This window comes from Lethenteron reissneri, chromosome 54, assembly GCF_015708825.2.
Source record: "Lethenteron reissneri isolate LAM-NWPU_2019-01 chromosome 54, ASM1570882v1, whole genome shotgun sequence".
In the NCBI taxonomy this organism is placed as follows: domain Eukaryota; kingdom Metazoa; phylum Chordata; class Hyperoartia; order Petromyzontiformes; family Petromyzontidae; genus Lethenteron; species Lethenteron reissneri.
This window is the reverse complement of record NC_083832.1, coordinates 11,001,478-11,014,826: the sequence shown is the minus strand read 5'-3', so window position 1 is coordinate 11,014,826 and position 13,349 is coordinate 11,001,478.

Below are 13,349 nucleotides of genomic sequence, written 5' to 3'. Positions count from 1 at the left end.
ACACGGTGGATATTTTGTCTTTCGTACCAGGCAGCGGTGTAGCGGTCAGCGCGCTGCGTTTACTAAACCCGGCGACCCGAGGTCGATTCGTGGCTCACGGCCAACATCGGTGACGATTATCTGGGCCGGTCCTGGGCCTTCTCCGAGGTCGACTCAGCCTCAGTGAGTACCTGGTGCGGTGTAGAAACGTCACCACTGTGGAGACAAAGGCGGCCGGGCGTGGTTGCTGGCCACCCACCCCCTCGTGTGTCGTGCCGGCCTTCATAGGTGCTACTCGCTACAGCACTTGTCCCTACAGTCTGTTCAGGTTATACGGGGGATCTTTGTATTTTGTGCTGCCCTTAGTCAGAGGTCTTGCCCCAACAGCCCGTGAAAGTCCACGCAAGGCGTTGCCTGTGTGCTGATATCAATAAATAGGTGTTCGCTAACAGCACTTGCCCCAGCACTCCGCCTCAGCTACATGGTGGAGTTTTGTAATGAAAATGACTAACCCAACTCGTTGTGTGCAATCGGGCAGTCATTGTCTAAAAGCAGAAAAATATAAATAAATACATGAACATAAAACATAACGGAGACGTCATTATTTCAATTCCCGTGCGCATACAGAGGCAATGTGAATTATAATTCATTTCTCAACACATCTGAGAATTTGAACAGACGGACGCACGGACAACCCGAATAATGATGCCTCTGTTTACGCTTAAAAAGAGCGCTTTAAAGAAAAAAACATTAAACGGAAAATATGGGGCAAAATGTTTCCCAGTTTTTACCAAAAAATCTCCGCCTCGATCTGCCCTTGGGGGTTGTGAGTGGAGCGGCGCCGACTGGATGGTTCACCACAGGGCACCGCCTGTCGCTGGCAGCTCGTCCCAGGGCCACCCTGAGTGTCGTCAGCACGGCTGTGGATGCCACCTTCCACCGTCGCTTCCTTCCCTCTGCCCGAATCTCAGTTCTGCTTTTTTGCAAAAGTCAACGGCCCACTTGCAGGGTTCACGCTGAGTCTGAGCACCACCGCCATCATCACTTTCGGCTTCACGGCTCCCCCCTCTGTCACCAGACTTCTTGGCAGCCACTGCACTGCCTTGTCCTCAATCGCCGACACACCGACATCCTGCATGCGCGTGCCACTCTTCACAACCTCATCTTGCCAATAGTATCCACGACTATTTCTTCCCGAGTTTGATTCCTAACCTTGGACGCCACGGTGGGGAGATGATAACTGCCTCGCCTGGTGCGCAGGAGGTTGTGGGTTCGATCCCAACCCTGGTGCCTGCTGTTTATTTGGAGTTTGCGTGTCTCTCTCTCTCTCCCCGTTGTGAGATGTTCGCTACCTCGCCTGGTATGCAGGAGGTCATGGGTTTGATCCTGATCCTGATGCCTGCTGTTTATTTGGAGTTTGCGTGTCTCTCTCCCCGTGGTCACGTGGATTTTTTTCCGGGTCCTCCGATTTCCCCTCATTTAGAATCAACATGCGTTGAGAGTATTTGGCTGCTCTAAATGTCCACGTGATAAGCCACTTCATTGGGCTCTCATTTGTGACCAGGTCGCTTCTGAAAACGAGCTATATAGCTCAGTGGGCCTTACCTGGTAGAAATAAAAAAATATTTTCGTTTTAAACAGTTTAGTTTCACCTCCAAGTTGCTCAAACCTGTCTGCTTACAACATTTCCCAATTTCCTGCACAAAAAACCTGCGTTCAAACACGAGACGCTTCTCACTGGTTTGGTTGTTTGCATTCTCTGCATTTCCACAGACTCATAACATTTGACTTTTCACAAAACAGTGTCTCCAGTGCCGGATTATCCCAGTAGCACAAGTAGCTACATAATGCTACAGTCGTTCACACTTTCAAGCGCCCCGCGCTAAGTGCTTTCAAGCTATCAAATCCGGTTCAGTGATTCTGCACTTGCTCTATTGCTATAGTACTATACTGCCTTCGACTTTTATGAACGACTGGGTATTTAAGGTTAGCGATTTATCTGGCTGTATAGCAAATACAATTACTTTACTATGCAAGTAAAGAATTTGTGCTTTAATAATGATGTTTTTTTTTAAATTTAGGGCCCCTTTATAACATGTGCTACAGGTCCCGCACTCGCTTAATCCGGCACTGTGTTTCTCTTTTATCAACCCTGAATGGATGTGATGGGCTGAGTCGAAACCCAACAGATTTCTAGTCGTGCCAGCAGAGAGCTCCAAACACATCATCTCCGATAAATGGATTTGACCAACTTGGACATCGTATTACATTATATATATATACAACTACTTATATATATTTAAAAAAGTAAAATAATTCAGGATACAACAAACGTCATGAAATAAGAATGGACGTTTAAATGATTGAAATAACCCCCGGGTTAGGATCGCAGATTGTTTTAGAGGCGGAGAACACGCAGCAGATGAAATCGTGCATGATTGATAAGCCAATAGTCCTGAATATTTGACGTAACGTAAAGAGCTGTAAGCGAATGAACTAATCTCTCTGCAGCGCCGCGTTTGCATTATTCATCGATGCTCGGCGAAGTTGGGGCGGACTTTAGCTTTTACTGTCACTACACCCACACCTCCGACGTGGGACACAGGCGTAGTTTGTGAAATAGTTTGACAGGTAGCCAACGGAAGTAATCTCGCATTGATGCAGTTATCTAACACGGGCCAATATCGGTCTCATATGATCACTACTTGCGTTCGTTTTGCAAGAGACCATTCTTATTTCATCACTGCTGCATTGGGCTTTGGAAAATATAATTATGATATCATCACTACTGGGTTAGGTAGTGATGATATGATAGTTGTATCACTCGATATGATCATTGTATCATATCATCACTTCTGCATTCGGTTTTAGTTGAACTATTTTTCATATCACTACTACTGCGTTAGGGTTTGGTTCAAATAATTCTCATATCATCACTGCTGCGTTAGATTTTGGTTAACATCTTTCTGATCTAATCACTGCTGCAGGTTTTGGTTCAAATAATTCTCATATCATTACTGCTGCGGTAGATTTTGGAAGAGGTAATTCTGATCTCATCACTGCTGCGTCAGGTTGTGGTTAAGGTCTTTCTGATCTCATCACTGCTGCAGGTTGTGGTGTACCGCTGCCAGATGTCCTTCGGATCGGGTTTCGCGTTATTCGAGGCGATGTCCGCCCTCCAAACAAAACAAGTCGCGGTCACGAATTCAGCTCCCGAAGAAGCAACCTGGCACGTTGAGCGAAACGTCGGACGTCGTGCCGAAGTGACACGCGAGACAAGCTGACGGAACGCACTCCGGAGACAATTCTCAAAACAGTTAAACACGCAGCAGCATGCTTTCGTGACCAAACGTTATTCATAATAAAGGTTTTTGGGTTAGATCGCGTAAGTATAAATGTTGCGTCGTAACCCTCCACCACCCGACACAGCCAATTAGTCGGGGATTTGTCACGTGAACAAAACGCCAAATAGTTGCTACCTCAGCCCACCGGTGTGTTGGAGAGTAAATCCACAACATTCACAATATGAGTGATACGACGTTTCGCTGGTAATTACATCAACCAGCATTCTCACCACCACAGATGCTTCCTCTTCTTTGACGAAGGGACCCTTCTCCGCCCCCCTCCCGAATAAACAATGCTGCGCGTGAAGCACTGATCAATACCCTGTCCCTTTAAGGAGACATCCTTTGCAAGAACGTTGTTAGAAATCGTTCCCAATGATTTCGCGCTGCCTGTAGTTGTTGCCTGACACTCGATGGCAAACCCCGCTTGCGTTTCGTCTCTTTCCACACGCGCGCCGGGATTTATTTTTTGGCTCTTTTGTTTCGTGAAGAGAGAGAGAGAGAGAAAAAAGGCACGCCACGGAAAATATTCTTTGTTACGAATTTTTTAGTTTTTTTACAAAATCCGTGAGTTTTCCAAGTGGGGTGGGGTGCCGCTGTTCGGCTTTGTAAATCACAAAGTCAAAAAAAGCCAATTTGGCCGCTCAAACGAACCTTCAGCGCCGTTTAATATCTCCGCTGCGCGCACCCCCCCCCCCCACGCTCTCTTCGTACGATGACAACCGCCGGCTTCACGCAAAAGTGGGTACCCGCTTCTTGCCTGCTTTGTGTACTGCCAATCGGAGGAAAGTTGTTGCTCAAGCCCAAGGGCCGCTCGTCACATCGGCCGTCGCCCATCCCTGTTGCGAGTCAAGCAACACGCTCAAGAAGCAGGGGCAGGGAGGGGGGGCATTGTGGGTGGGTGGGAGGGGGTGACCAGTTTCGGAAACGGCTCCGGCGTTCGCCCTTAAAAAATAATGTGGCTGCATTCTTTAAATATTTCCCACAGTCGGGGGAAATAAATGGCACGCGATCCCCAATGTCTCCCAAATCTCTCTGTCTCTCTCTCTCTTTCCCTCTACCCTTTGCTTTGTCCAAACGGTGGCCGGATCTCCCCGCCGGCACGCTCTCCGGGTTTGCTCAAATGCACCTTGCAGGAAGTGCGCAAAATAAACTACGACGCGATTGATCGGGCCGTTCATTTGTCCCGTTTACATGGAGACACTTCTTTGACAGCGAGCGGTCGGAGGGGAAGGTAAATGGGGGGGGGGGGGGGTAAATGTGGAGCGGCTGAAAATAAACACTCAGCGGTGCCTTTAAGAAAAAAATCCGAGCGCGTGCCACTCCTTTAAGTGCCATCTCTGTCCTCGAGTCCTGTGATAACGCATGCGCGCCACATACGTTGGAGAATCATTCAATTCTGTGTTCATCCGCGAGCGTTTGAATAATGAATGGGGAGCGCGTTTCTAATGAATCTGCAGGGAGCACGTAACACACACTCACTCACACACACAAACAAGGGAGTATAAAAGCTTCGTCACGCTTTATTATTTTACGTCGGCGATTGCAAATAGCGCTGTGGCCTATTCTCTTCCAGCGTTGAGAAAGGCTCATTTTAATCGCCTTGGGGGGAGAGGAGATGGAGGTGATGCAGGGGAGGCTGTGGTGGGGGGGGGGGGGGGGGGTCGATTTATGTTTTTTTTTACAACGGAAAAAATTAAAAGTTGGGCGACTGGGATTCGACAACGAATTAACGGTGCATTGAAACTCGTCCAATCGTGACTCGAAATGTCCTCGATTTTTTTTGTTTCTTTGCAGTAACTTAATAAATAAAAATCAATTCACTGAAGAACAAAATACGACAAAGACTTCCGCGGGGGGTAGTCTATGCTTGAAGTTATTGAGGGATGACGATGTTGATGATATTTTGGCAATGTGAAGGTAGGAATTCCAGAGTACGGAACCTCTGTATCTGATGGAGAAGTGACTATGCGTGGTGCGGCAGTGGGGAGGGTGAAGGTTATGGCAGTGCCTTGTGTTGTATGCATGGATTTGGGAATTAACGTGGATGTAGTGACGAAATCTGATGTTTTTTTAAATTACATTTTACCAGCCAAGGCCCACTGAGCTATGCAGCACTTTTTCAGAAGCGACCTGGCAATCACAAATGATAGCTCAATGAAGTGTGTTCTCATCATGTGGACATTTATAGCAAAGCCAAATACCCTAAACGCACGTTGATTCTCAATGTGGCAGGAAAAACCAGAGGACCCGGAGAGAAAATCCACACGACCACGGGGAGAGAGAGACACGCAAACTCCAAATATACAGCAGCAGGCGATCGAACCCACGACCTCCTGTATACCAGGCGAGGTAGTTAACATGTCCTTGCCACCGTGATGATGATGAGAGAGACACGCAAACTCCAAATATACAGCAGCAGCAGGCGTCAGGGTCGGGATCAAACCCACGACCTCCTGTAGACCAGGCGAGGTAGTTAACATCTCCTAGCCACAATGATGATGATAAGAGAGAGACACGCAAACTCCAAATATACAGCAGGCAACAGGGTCGGGATCGAACCCACGACCTCCTGTATACCAGGCGAGGTAGTTAACATCTCACCAGGTGCTGGACGTATTGTTACATCGTGGGATTGCAGTCCATAGCGGACGGCTTGGCGAGGCCTTCATCCAGCAGTGGATTGACCATGGCTGATGATGAATGTAATGTGTTAGGCCCCACGTTGTAAGTGCATGGATCTTGCCCTTAACATTTGTTTTGTTTACCTTCCAGTTGTCACTTAACAGCCCAAACGCAAAACAGCCACTCCATCGCATGCCGCTGTTCTCAGAAGAGACTTTTACTTCATTGGGTTAGACCAATCAGTGGTGGGCTGGGCACATTGAAGTGCACACACACATTTATTACAAACGTTTATTGTGCACTCAGAATATCGATCTATCCTGGAGGAGGAATCCGATGAGCTATAAAGCTCTTTTTCACAGATGTCCAGTCGGGGAGGGTCCGAATGTTACAACAACAAACACGACACGAGTGCCAAGTGCAAAGCAAACAGATCACTTACAAATTTTTTTCAAATACAACTAAACAATTTTTCATTATACCAGGTAAGGCTCACCTGAGGTATTACCATATTTTTAAGAAGCAAGCTGGACACAAATGATGGCTCCACAAAGTGGCTGATCGTATGGAAATGTATTGCAGAAAAAAATCAGCTCAATGATCTCGTTCCTGGTGGCCAAGCTGACACCATTAAGGTCACACTCCACTTGAGAACCCGGTTTAATCCATGTGCGTCTGACTGTTACTTGGTATCGAACTCAGGCCCACAGCGTTATCGGCTCAACGTCACCGCACATGAGCCTCCCGATTGCAATGGGTGTCAAACGTCCAGCGCGGAGCATTTTCCCTGCTCAAATGATCGATTAGTGGCGGATATTCCACGTGTCTATGGTAGGACGCAAGTCTTTGCCAAGAGCAGGACTTTCATTAAACGTCGTGGCCACCCACTCAACAGCAGGGGCCGCGGACTGAGCCCCTTAGCTAAGCTGTCAAGTTGCAGTGAGATCGTCTTCAAAGCACCGAGGATGCATTTTTATTCAAAGAATTCCTCCTCCTTCACTGCGTTCGAGTTTCTCCGGATTGGGAGCCGAGGTGAAACATTTATTGCCATCCCCCAAGGCATCTTACGAAAAAATAAGAATACGATATCCAATGTCACTCATTCATTCCTAAAATTCCTTATTCAGTCAATTATTCAATCGCTTGCATTCCCACACACAGTGAGTGCTGATATATTCATGACCCGCCCCCACACCCGGGTGATAGTTTTACCAGCGAAACGTCGTACTACTCAAATTGTAAATGTTGTGGATTTACTCTCCAACACACCGGTGGGCTGAAGTAGCAACTATTTGGCGTTTTGTTCACGTGACAAATCCCTTACTAATTGGCTGTGTCGGGTGGTGGAGGTTTACGACACATTTATACTTACGCGATCTAACCCAATAACCTTTATAATGATAATTTAGGCTGGGTAAGCCTTGTGACGATGCTGGCCAGTCATACATTGTCCCCCCCTCCTCACCTGCCCTTTAGAACATAAACTCACAGTGAGATGCAGGAATATACCGTCTAAACAAAACCGGAATTTGTGACCACCAAACTCATAAAACCGGTGTTAGAGAAGCGTGCCAGAGGGTGGGTGTTCAGCAGCGATATAAGGAGACGGGGGAGTTGCATTCGGAATCAGAATATTCATTCATACGGGAGGCATCTGATGAGCTGTAAAGTTCATTTTCACAGGTGTCCAGTAGGACATTCATAAGTGATCAACAAAATAGGACATATGCGTTCGAAGATGAAGGGGGAGATGAAACATGGTGAGCTAGATAGAGGAGACGTATTCACTCAGAATAGATATGCGAGAGGTATTATGAAGAGATGAGAGGTATGCAAATCATGAGCGATCAAATACAGTCAGGAAACAGCATTCATACGAGATAGAAGCGATTTCCAGAATTAGGAAGGGATAGTAGTGAGATGTGCCTAAAATACGTGGAAGAAATAAGAAATGGCAAATGAGCAGGAGAGCGATGTGTCCATTCCGATCTGACGACATCACCATCGCTGGTTGTGTTTGAAGGCTCCATGCCTCCAGCCTCCTCACAAGGCCCCATCCACCACCTAGGTTGCGACGATGTCGCACTCATTGCACACAGAGCGCTCGCCACAAATTAAGCGCAATACTTCGCTCATCTCGCCAAGGAGCATCAGCCTTCGTCACGTGACACGCCGCTCGTACTCGCAGCATCGACTTTTGGGTGGCCATCAAACAAAAGAAGGTCACTGCATCGGATTCGCTTCCACGGCCGTCTGGAACGCTCTTCTTTCCGATATTAGGAGGCCACTGAAGCTATGCATATTTTTGGTTCTTTTGGTAAAGTCACGTAGATAGAAAAAAATAAAAGTAAATAAAAAACTACAACGTTCCGATCACAACACAAGCGATCGATGTCAGGAGGCTACGAACGGTGCAAAAGAAGTTCAACATACATACACATACGCAGTGCAGAGAGTAGCACAGACATCAATAGTACGACTATAACGAACACAAGCTGGTCTGGAGCGATAACCTAACGACATAAATTTGTTTCATCATACATTTGTGCAAAGCAATTAAGTCAGCATATTTCATTTGGTACAAATAATTACAGCTAATGAAGGCATGATAATTACGGCGTTTGTAGCTTAAGGGGTGCCCATATTTCATTGATGTGGCTGAATCCATGAATGTCTTTTCCAGGGCTTGATTCCTCACTTATCTTCCCGCATATTATTTCTCTACTAGTTTACCCAGGAGTGTCTGAGTCTCAAGGCATGTTTTCCAGGACGGTCTTTCTAAGTTTCTTCGCAGGACGCTGCTGCTCTGTGTATTCTGTGTAACTGAGGAATTTGCAGATTATTGGTCAACAACGGGATGTTTCGCCAATACCAGTTACATCTTGTGGGGCTTTTTTTACGTGTTTATTTTTAGCTGCTAGGCTAGCTTGAAGTTGGGATTATCACAATGTACTTTACATACATCCATAATAATCCTATTTTGCTAAACCCTATATTCCTATAATCGGATTGAAGGGAAATGAGTAGGCCATGTGTGCCAGTCACAGTCCAGGGTAAAACCCATTCTTATTTTTTTTATAACAGTCCACATTTGAAAAAAATTACTCAATTGGGAAAACGCACGAAACATCATCGCCCTCCACGACTGATAAGTATTGAGCTCGACCTTCCAGATAATCAAGTCTAAGAAGACTCGGCGGGCCTTTTGTGGGTAAACAAATGTTTAACAAACAATGTCTGCAGCATCATGAGGACACTACAATGGGGAGATGGATGTGACATGCCAGGATTATTGCCGTCACAGTCTTCCGGACTTTTCACACTGAAGTTAAGCACCAGTGGTCTACTCACTCGGCTTATGGCCCAAAGGCCACCACCACGTAAACCCAGGCTGTGGTTGGACTGGAGAAAGTGGAGGTGCCCCTAGGTGATGGCATTCATCGTGACCAACGAAGCGAAGGGCAGGCCACTCAGATCGAAGTGTGTGTGTGTGTGGAGCAACGTCGTGCTTTTGAACGAATCCATTCGGGACTCTCGCAAAGGACAAGCGACGGTGGGGGTTTCGAGAATCGTGTTGAGTCCCCTGCGGTAGCGGCTCGATGCTCTGAGCCACAAAGCCCCCACTCCAAAGGCTGACAATGCATAATGACGCGAACGTATCCCACGTGAATACTGATGCGCATACTACGCGCCCACAGGTGCACGCGCTCTCAGGTACGTACGTGACGCGCACGTGCATGCAGACGGGTGTAACGCGAATAGATTAACGGCTATGCTTGTGCTTGCGATACTCGCATCGAATCGTGCGACTAGTTCACTTAAACCTCGCGGCCACCAGAGGTGCGGGTCTTTACAAGTTGCCCCCCCCCTAAACTGCATGCGCTCCCAGCAATCTGCACGACAAAGACAAATATCCCCCATGTAGCCTCCACGGACTTTTGGGGCAAGTGCTGTTCGAGTGGCGATATTTTTGCGCACCGCACCGGGCACTCATTTGAGGCCGAGTCGACTTAGTGGAGTCCCGTGCCCGGTGCAGATAATCGCACGGTGGTGTTGGTGGCCGTGAGCGAGAATGGAACACGGGTCGCCGGTTTCGTAGCGCGGCGTGCTAACCGCTGCACAGACACACACATGGACACACACAGTGATTAATCCAAATGTCAAATCCATCAGCACCAGGGACTCACACCTTCGTCGATTTTGTCCGCAGATTCTTACAGCACCACTGCCCGACACGCACTCTCTCTCTCTTTCTCTACCAGGTCCAGCCATCATTATCTTCCCAGCCACGCCGTGTACATTTATTGGACCAGACTAAGAATAAGCCATTAAATGCCAGGTCCTTAAAAAAAATAACTCACATACCATCGCCTATACCTATTACATCTACAGCACGGAAAGAATGTGCATACTTAAACGAGTGTGCGTGCATCGTGTGCCATAATACGTTCACAGTGTGATGTTTGATTTCGCATCATTGCCATCATCAGCAAATGTTCGATCCACTGCTGGATGAAGGCCTCGCGCAAGCCGTTTCACGACCCCTGCAATGTAAACACCTCGTTGTGTTGGCCGAAAACACCTTCGTATAGATAGGACCGCAGAGCTCGGGCAATTGTTGGCTGCTGGCTCATCTGTGGTTCTCTTCTTGTGCCTCTGAGTCGTTCTCTCCCTACGAAACACTTTGCGGTGTCGCTGCGCTACAAGTCGACATTATTGTAATCATTTTAGGTATGAAGACAGTCCAATCTCTCTTGGGGTGCCACGGGAGGAGAAATGTTAACTACCTCGCTTGGTGTACAGGAGGCCGTGGGTTTGATCCCGACCCTGACGCCTGCTGTATATTTGGAGTTTGCGTGTCTCTCTCACCCCGTGGTCGCGTGGATTTTTCTCCGGGTCCTCAGGTGTATCCCTCCACATGTAGAAACATGCGTTTAGAGTATTGGGCCGCAATACATTTCTACATGATAGTCAGACAATTCATTGACCTATCATTTGTGGCCAGGTCGCTTCTGAAAAAAAGAGCTATGTAGCTTTAGTGGGCCTTACCTGGTAAAATAGTAAATCGTGTTTAGTCTCTCATGGCGTCAGCGCACAGTGTTGTGAGTATTGTCAAGAACGGCTGCACACACGTGAAAGAGCTTGGCTAGGCCAGCCTAGGCTAGGCCACAGGACTCGCTCAGATACAAATCGGCCAGCTCGTGTTGTGCTTCCTGGCCACGAATTGAACCCAGGTGACCAAGGGTCACTGCGAATTCACGAACCACTACGACGCAGCGGATGAAAATACATAACGCATTCGTTATGTATCTGTGACAAATTTCATCTTTCTCGCCCTTTCCAGACCGCCATCATAACTTACGTCAGGCACTCAGCCACGATCATGTGCGTGTTGTGTATGTCTGTTCAGCGTGTTGTGTACGTGTGTGTTATGTGTACGAGTCAATGGGATTTCCAGCTCAAATGAGCAGCAAGGCAGTGCTCAACTCTTGTTTAACAGGCCTGGACCAGTGGTGGAAATTTCACATGCTTATGGCAGCAATGAGTATTCCAGCATGTATGAAGTTGTAGTCCAAAATTAGATGTGTCAAGTCTATGGGCTTCTAGGTCCCATGGGGAAATTAATCATACCGTAATATTTAAGAAGATATTAATGGATGCATTGTCCCTTTTATAGTGAATCATCTGCACTCTTGGACATGATCAGGATAAGGTTTTTTGTGATGAGCCCTGGATGAGAGGCTTAATTTTAATGAGGTCACGTAACCCGCCGGCGATTTGCAGAATCAAAAAGTGGAGCCCTTTTGAGATGTGGTGTCAATTAAGACGATACCAATTTATAATTCCAAATCAGAAATGGTCCACTTAAACATATCTTTGGCCGGCAGCGTAATTTATAATGCCATCAAGAACAGTGAGAAAATTATATGCATATATATTTTAAATCTCTCAGTTCCACTGGCTCTGAGTGCAATACTAAATTTAGAAACAGGCCATGAAATGTCAGTAGCTTCAATTGAGCGTTTAATCGAGAGACGTGGATATTTGCCTCCACATTTGGCATCTAGGGTTCAAGCCCTAGCACGAGATGCCTAAAAAAACTCTAATTTGTGATCAGGCCACTTCTGAAAAATAAGTTAATAGCTCAGTGGGTTTCATCCGGTAAAATAATAAAATATAGTTTAGTTGTATTTGTATACATATATTTATTTTAAAGTGATTTGTTGTCATGTTCTGACCCACCCCAACTGGACATCTGTAAAAATAATTTTATAGCTCATCGGATTCCTCCAGTTTCAATAAATATTCTGACTCCGAACTGAAGCGACTGCCGACGGTCTTGGGATGTAAGTGTGCTGGCAAGAGAGCTGTTTAAGTCAGCTGAGTTTGAACTTAGAACTAAACAAAACTAAATAATACATTTTTTTATCCGGCAAAGGCCCCACTGACCTACGTATACAGCTCTTTTTCAGAAGAGACCTCGACACAAATGATATCTCAACGAAGTCGCTGATCACGTGGACATTTTAATCGGCCAAATACTCAAAACGCCCGTTGATTCTAAACGTGGAGGGAAAATTCGGAGGAAATCCACGCGACCACGGGGAGAGAGAGACACCGTAAACTCCAAATACCTAGCAGCAGGCGTCAGGGTCGGGATCGACTCCACGAGACCGGACTTGCTGCTGTTGACGAGTCCGCCATGAGGGTAAACAACCAATTAACGACATCGTCCCCTCCTTCCCTCTCTCCCCCAGCCCCCACAGCGTTGCTCACATCACAGCAGCGCAGTGCTACCGTCTGGCACCGCGAATGTGACGCGCGCTCACACAACGCGCACATGGGCTCGCTCACGCGCAAACACAACGACAAAGGCCCCCCATGTAGCCTTAACAGACTGTTGGGGCAAGTGCTGTTAGCGAGGCAGCTGTTAAGGCAGGGACGGCACACGATGGGGTGGTGTGGCCAGCACCACGCCCGGCCGCCTTTGTCTCCCCCCCCCCTTGAGCTACTTGGTGCTCTGAGCTTTACTTATGTTGCTTGCTGATGCCCGGCAACCAACCACCCACCCGCTGCATCGCGGGACCGTGAGAGGTGGCGGCTTCATCCAGCAGTGGATCGATCATGGTTGAAGATGATGACAAATACAAAGATCCCCCGAATAGTTTTAACAGACTGTCAGAGCAAGCGTTGTTAGCGAGTAGCACCTATAAAGGCCGGCACGGTACACGAGGGTGTTGTGGGTGGCCAGCACCATGCCCGGCCGCCTTTATCTCACCACACCGCACCAGGTACTCAGACCCAGGACCGGTCCAGATAATCGTCACTGGTGTTGGCCGTGAGCGGGAATCGAACCTGGGTGGCCGGGTTCGTAGCCCATCCGCGCTAACCGCTTCCCCA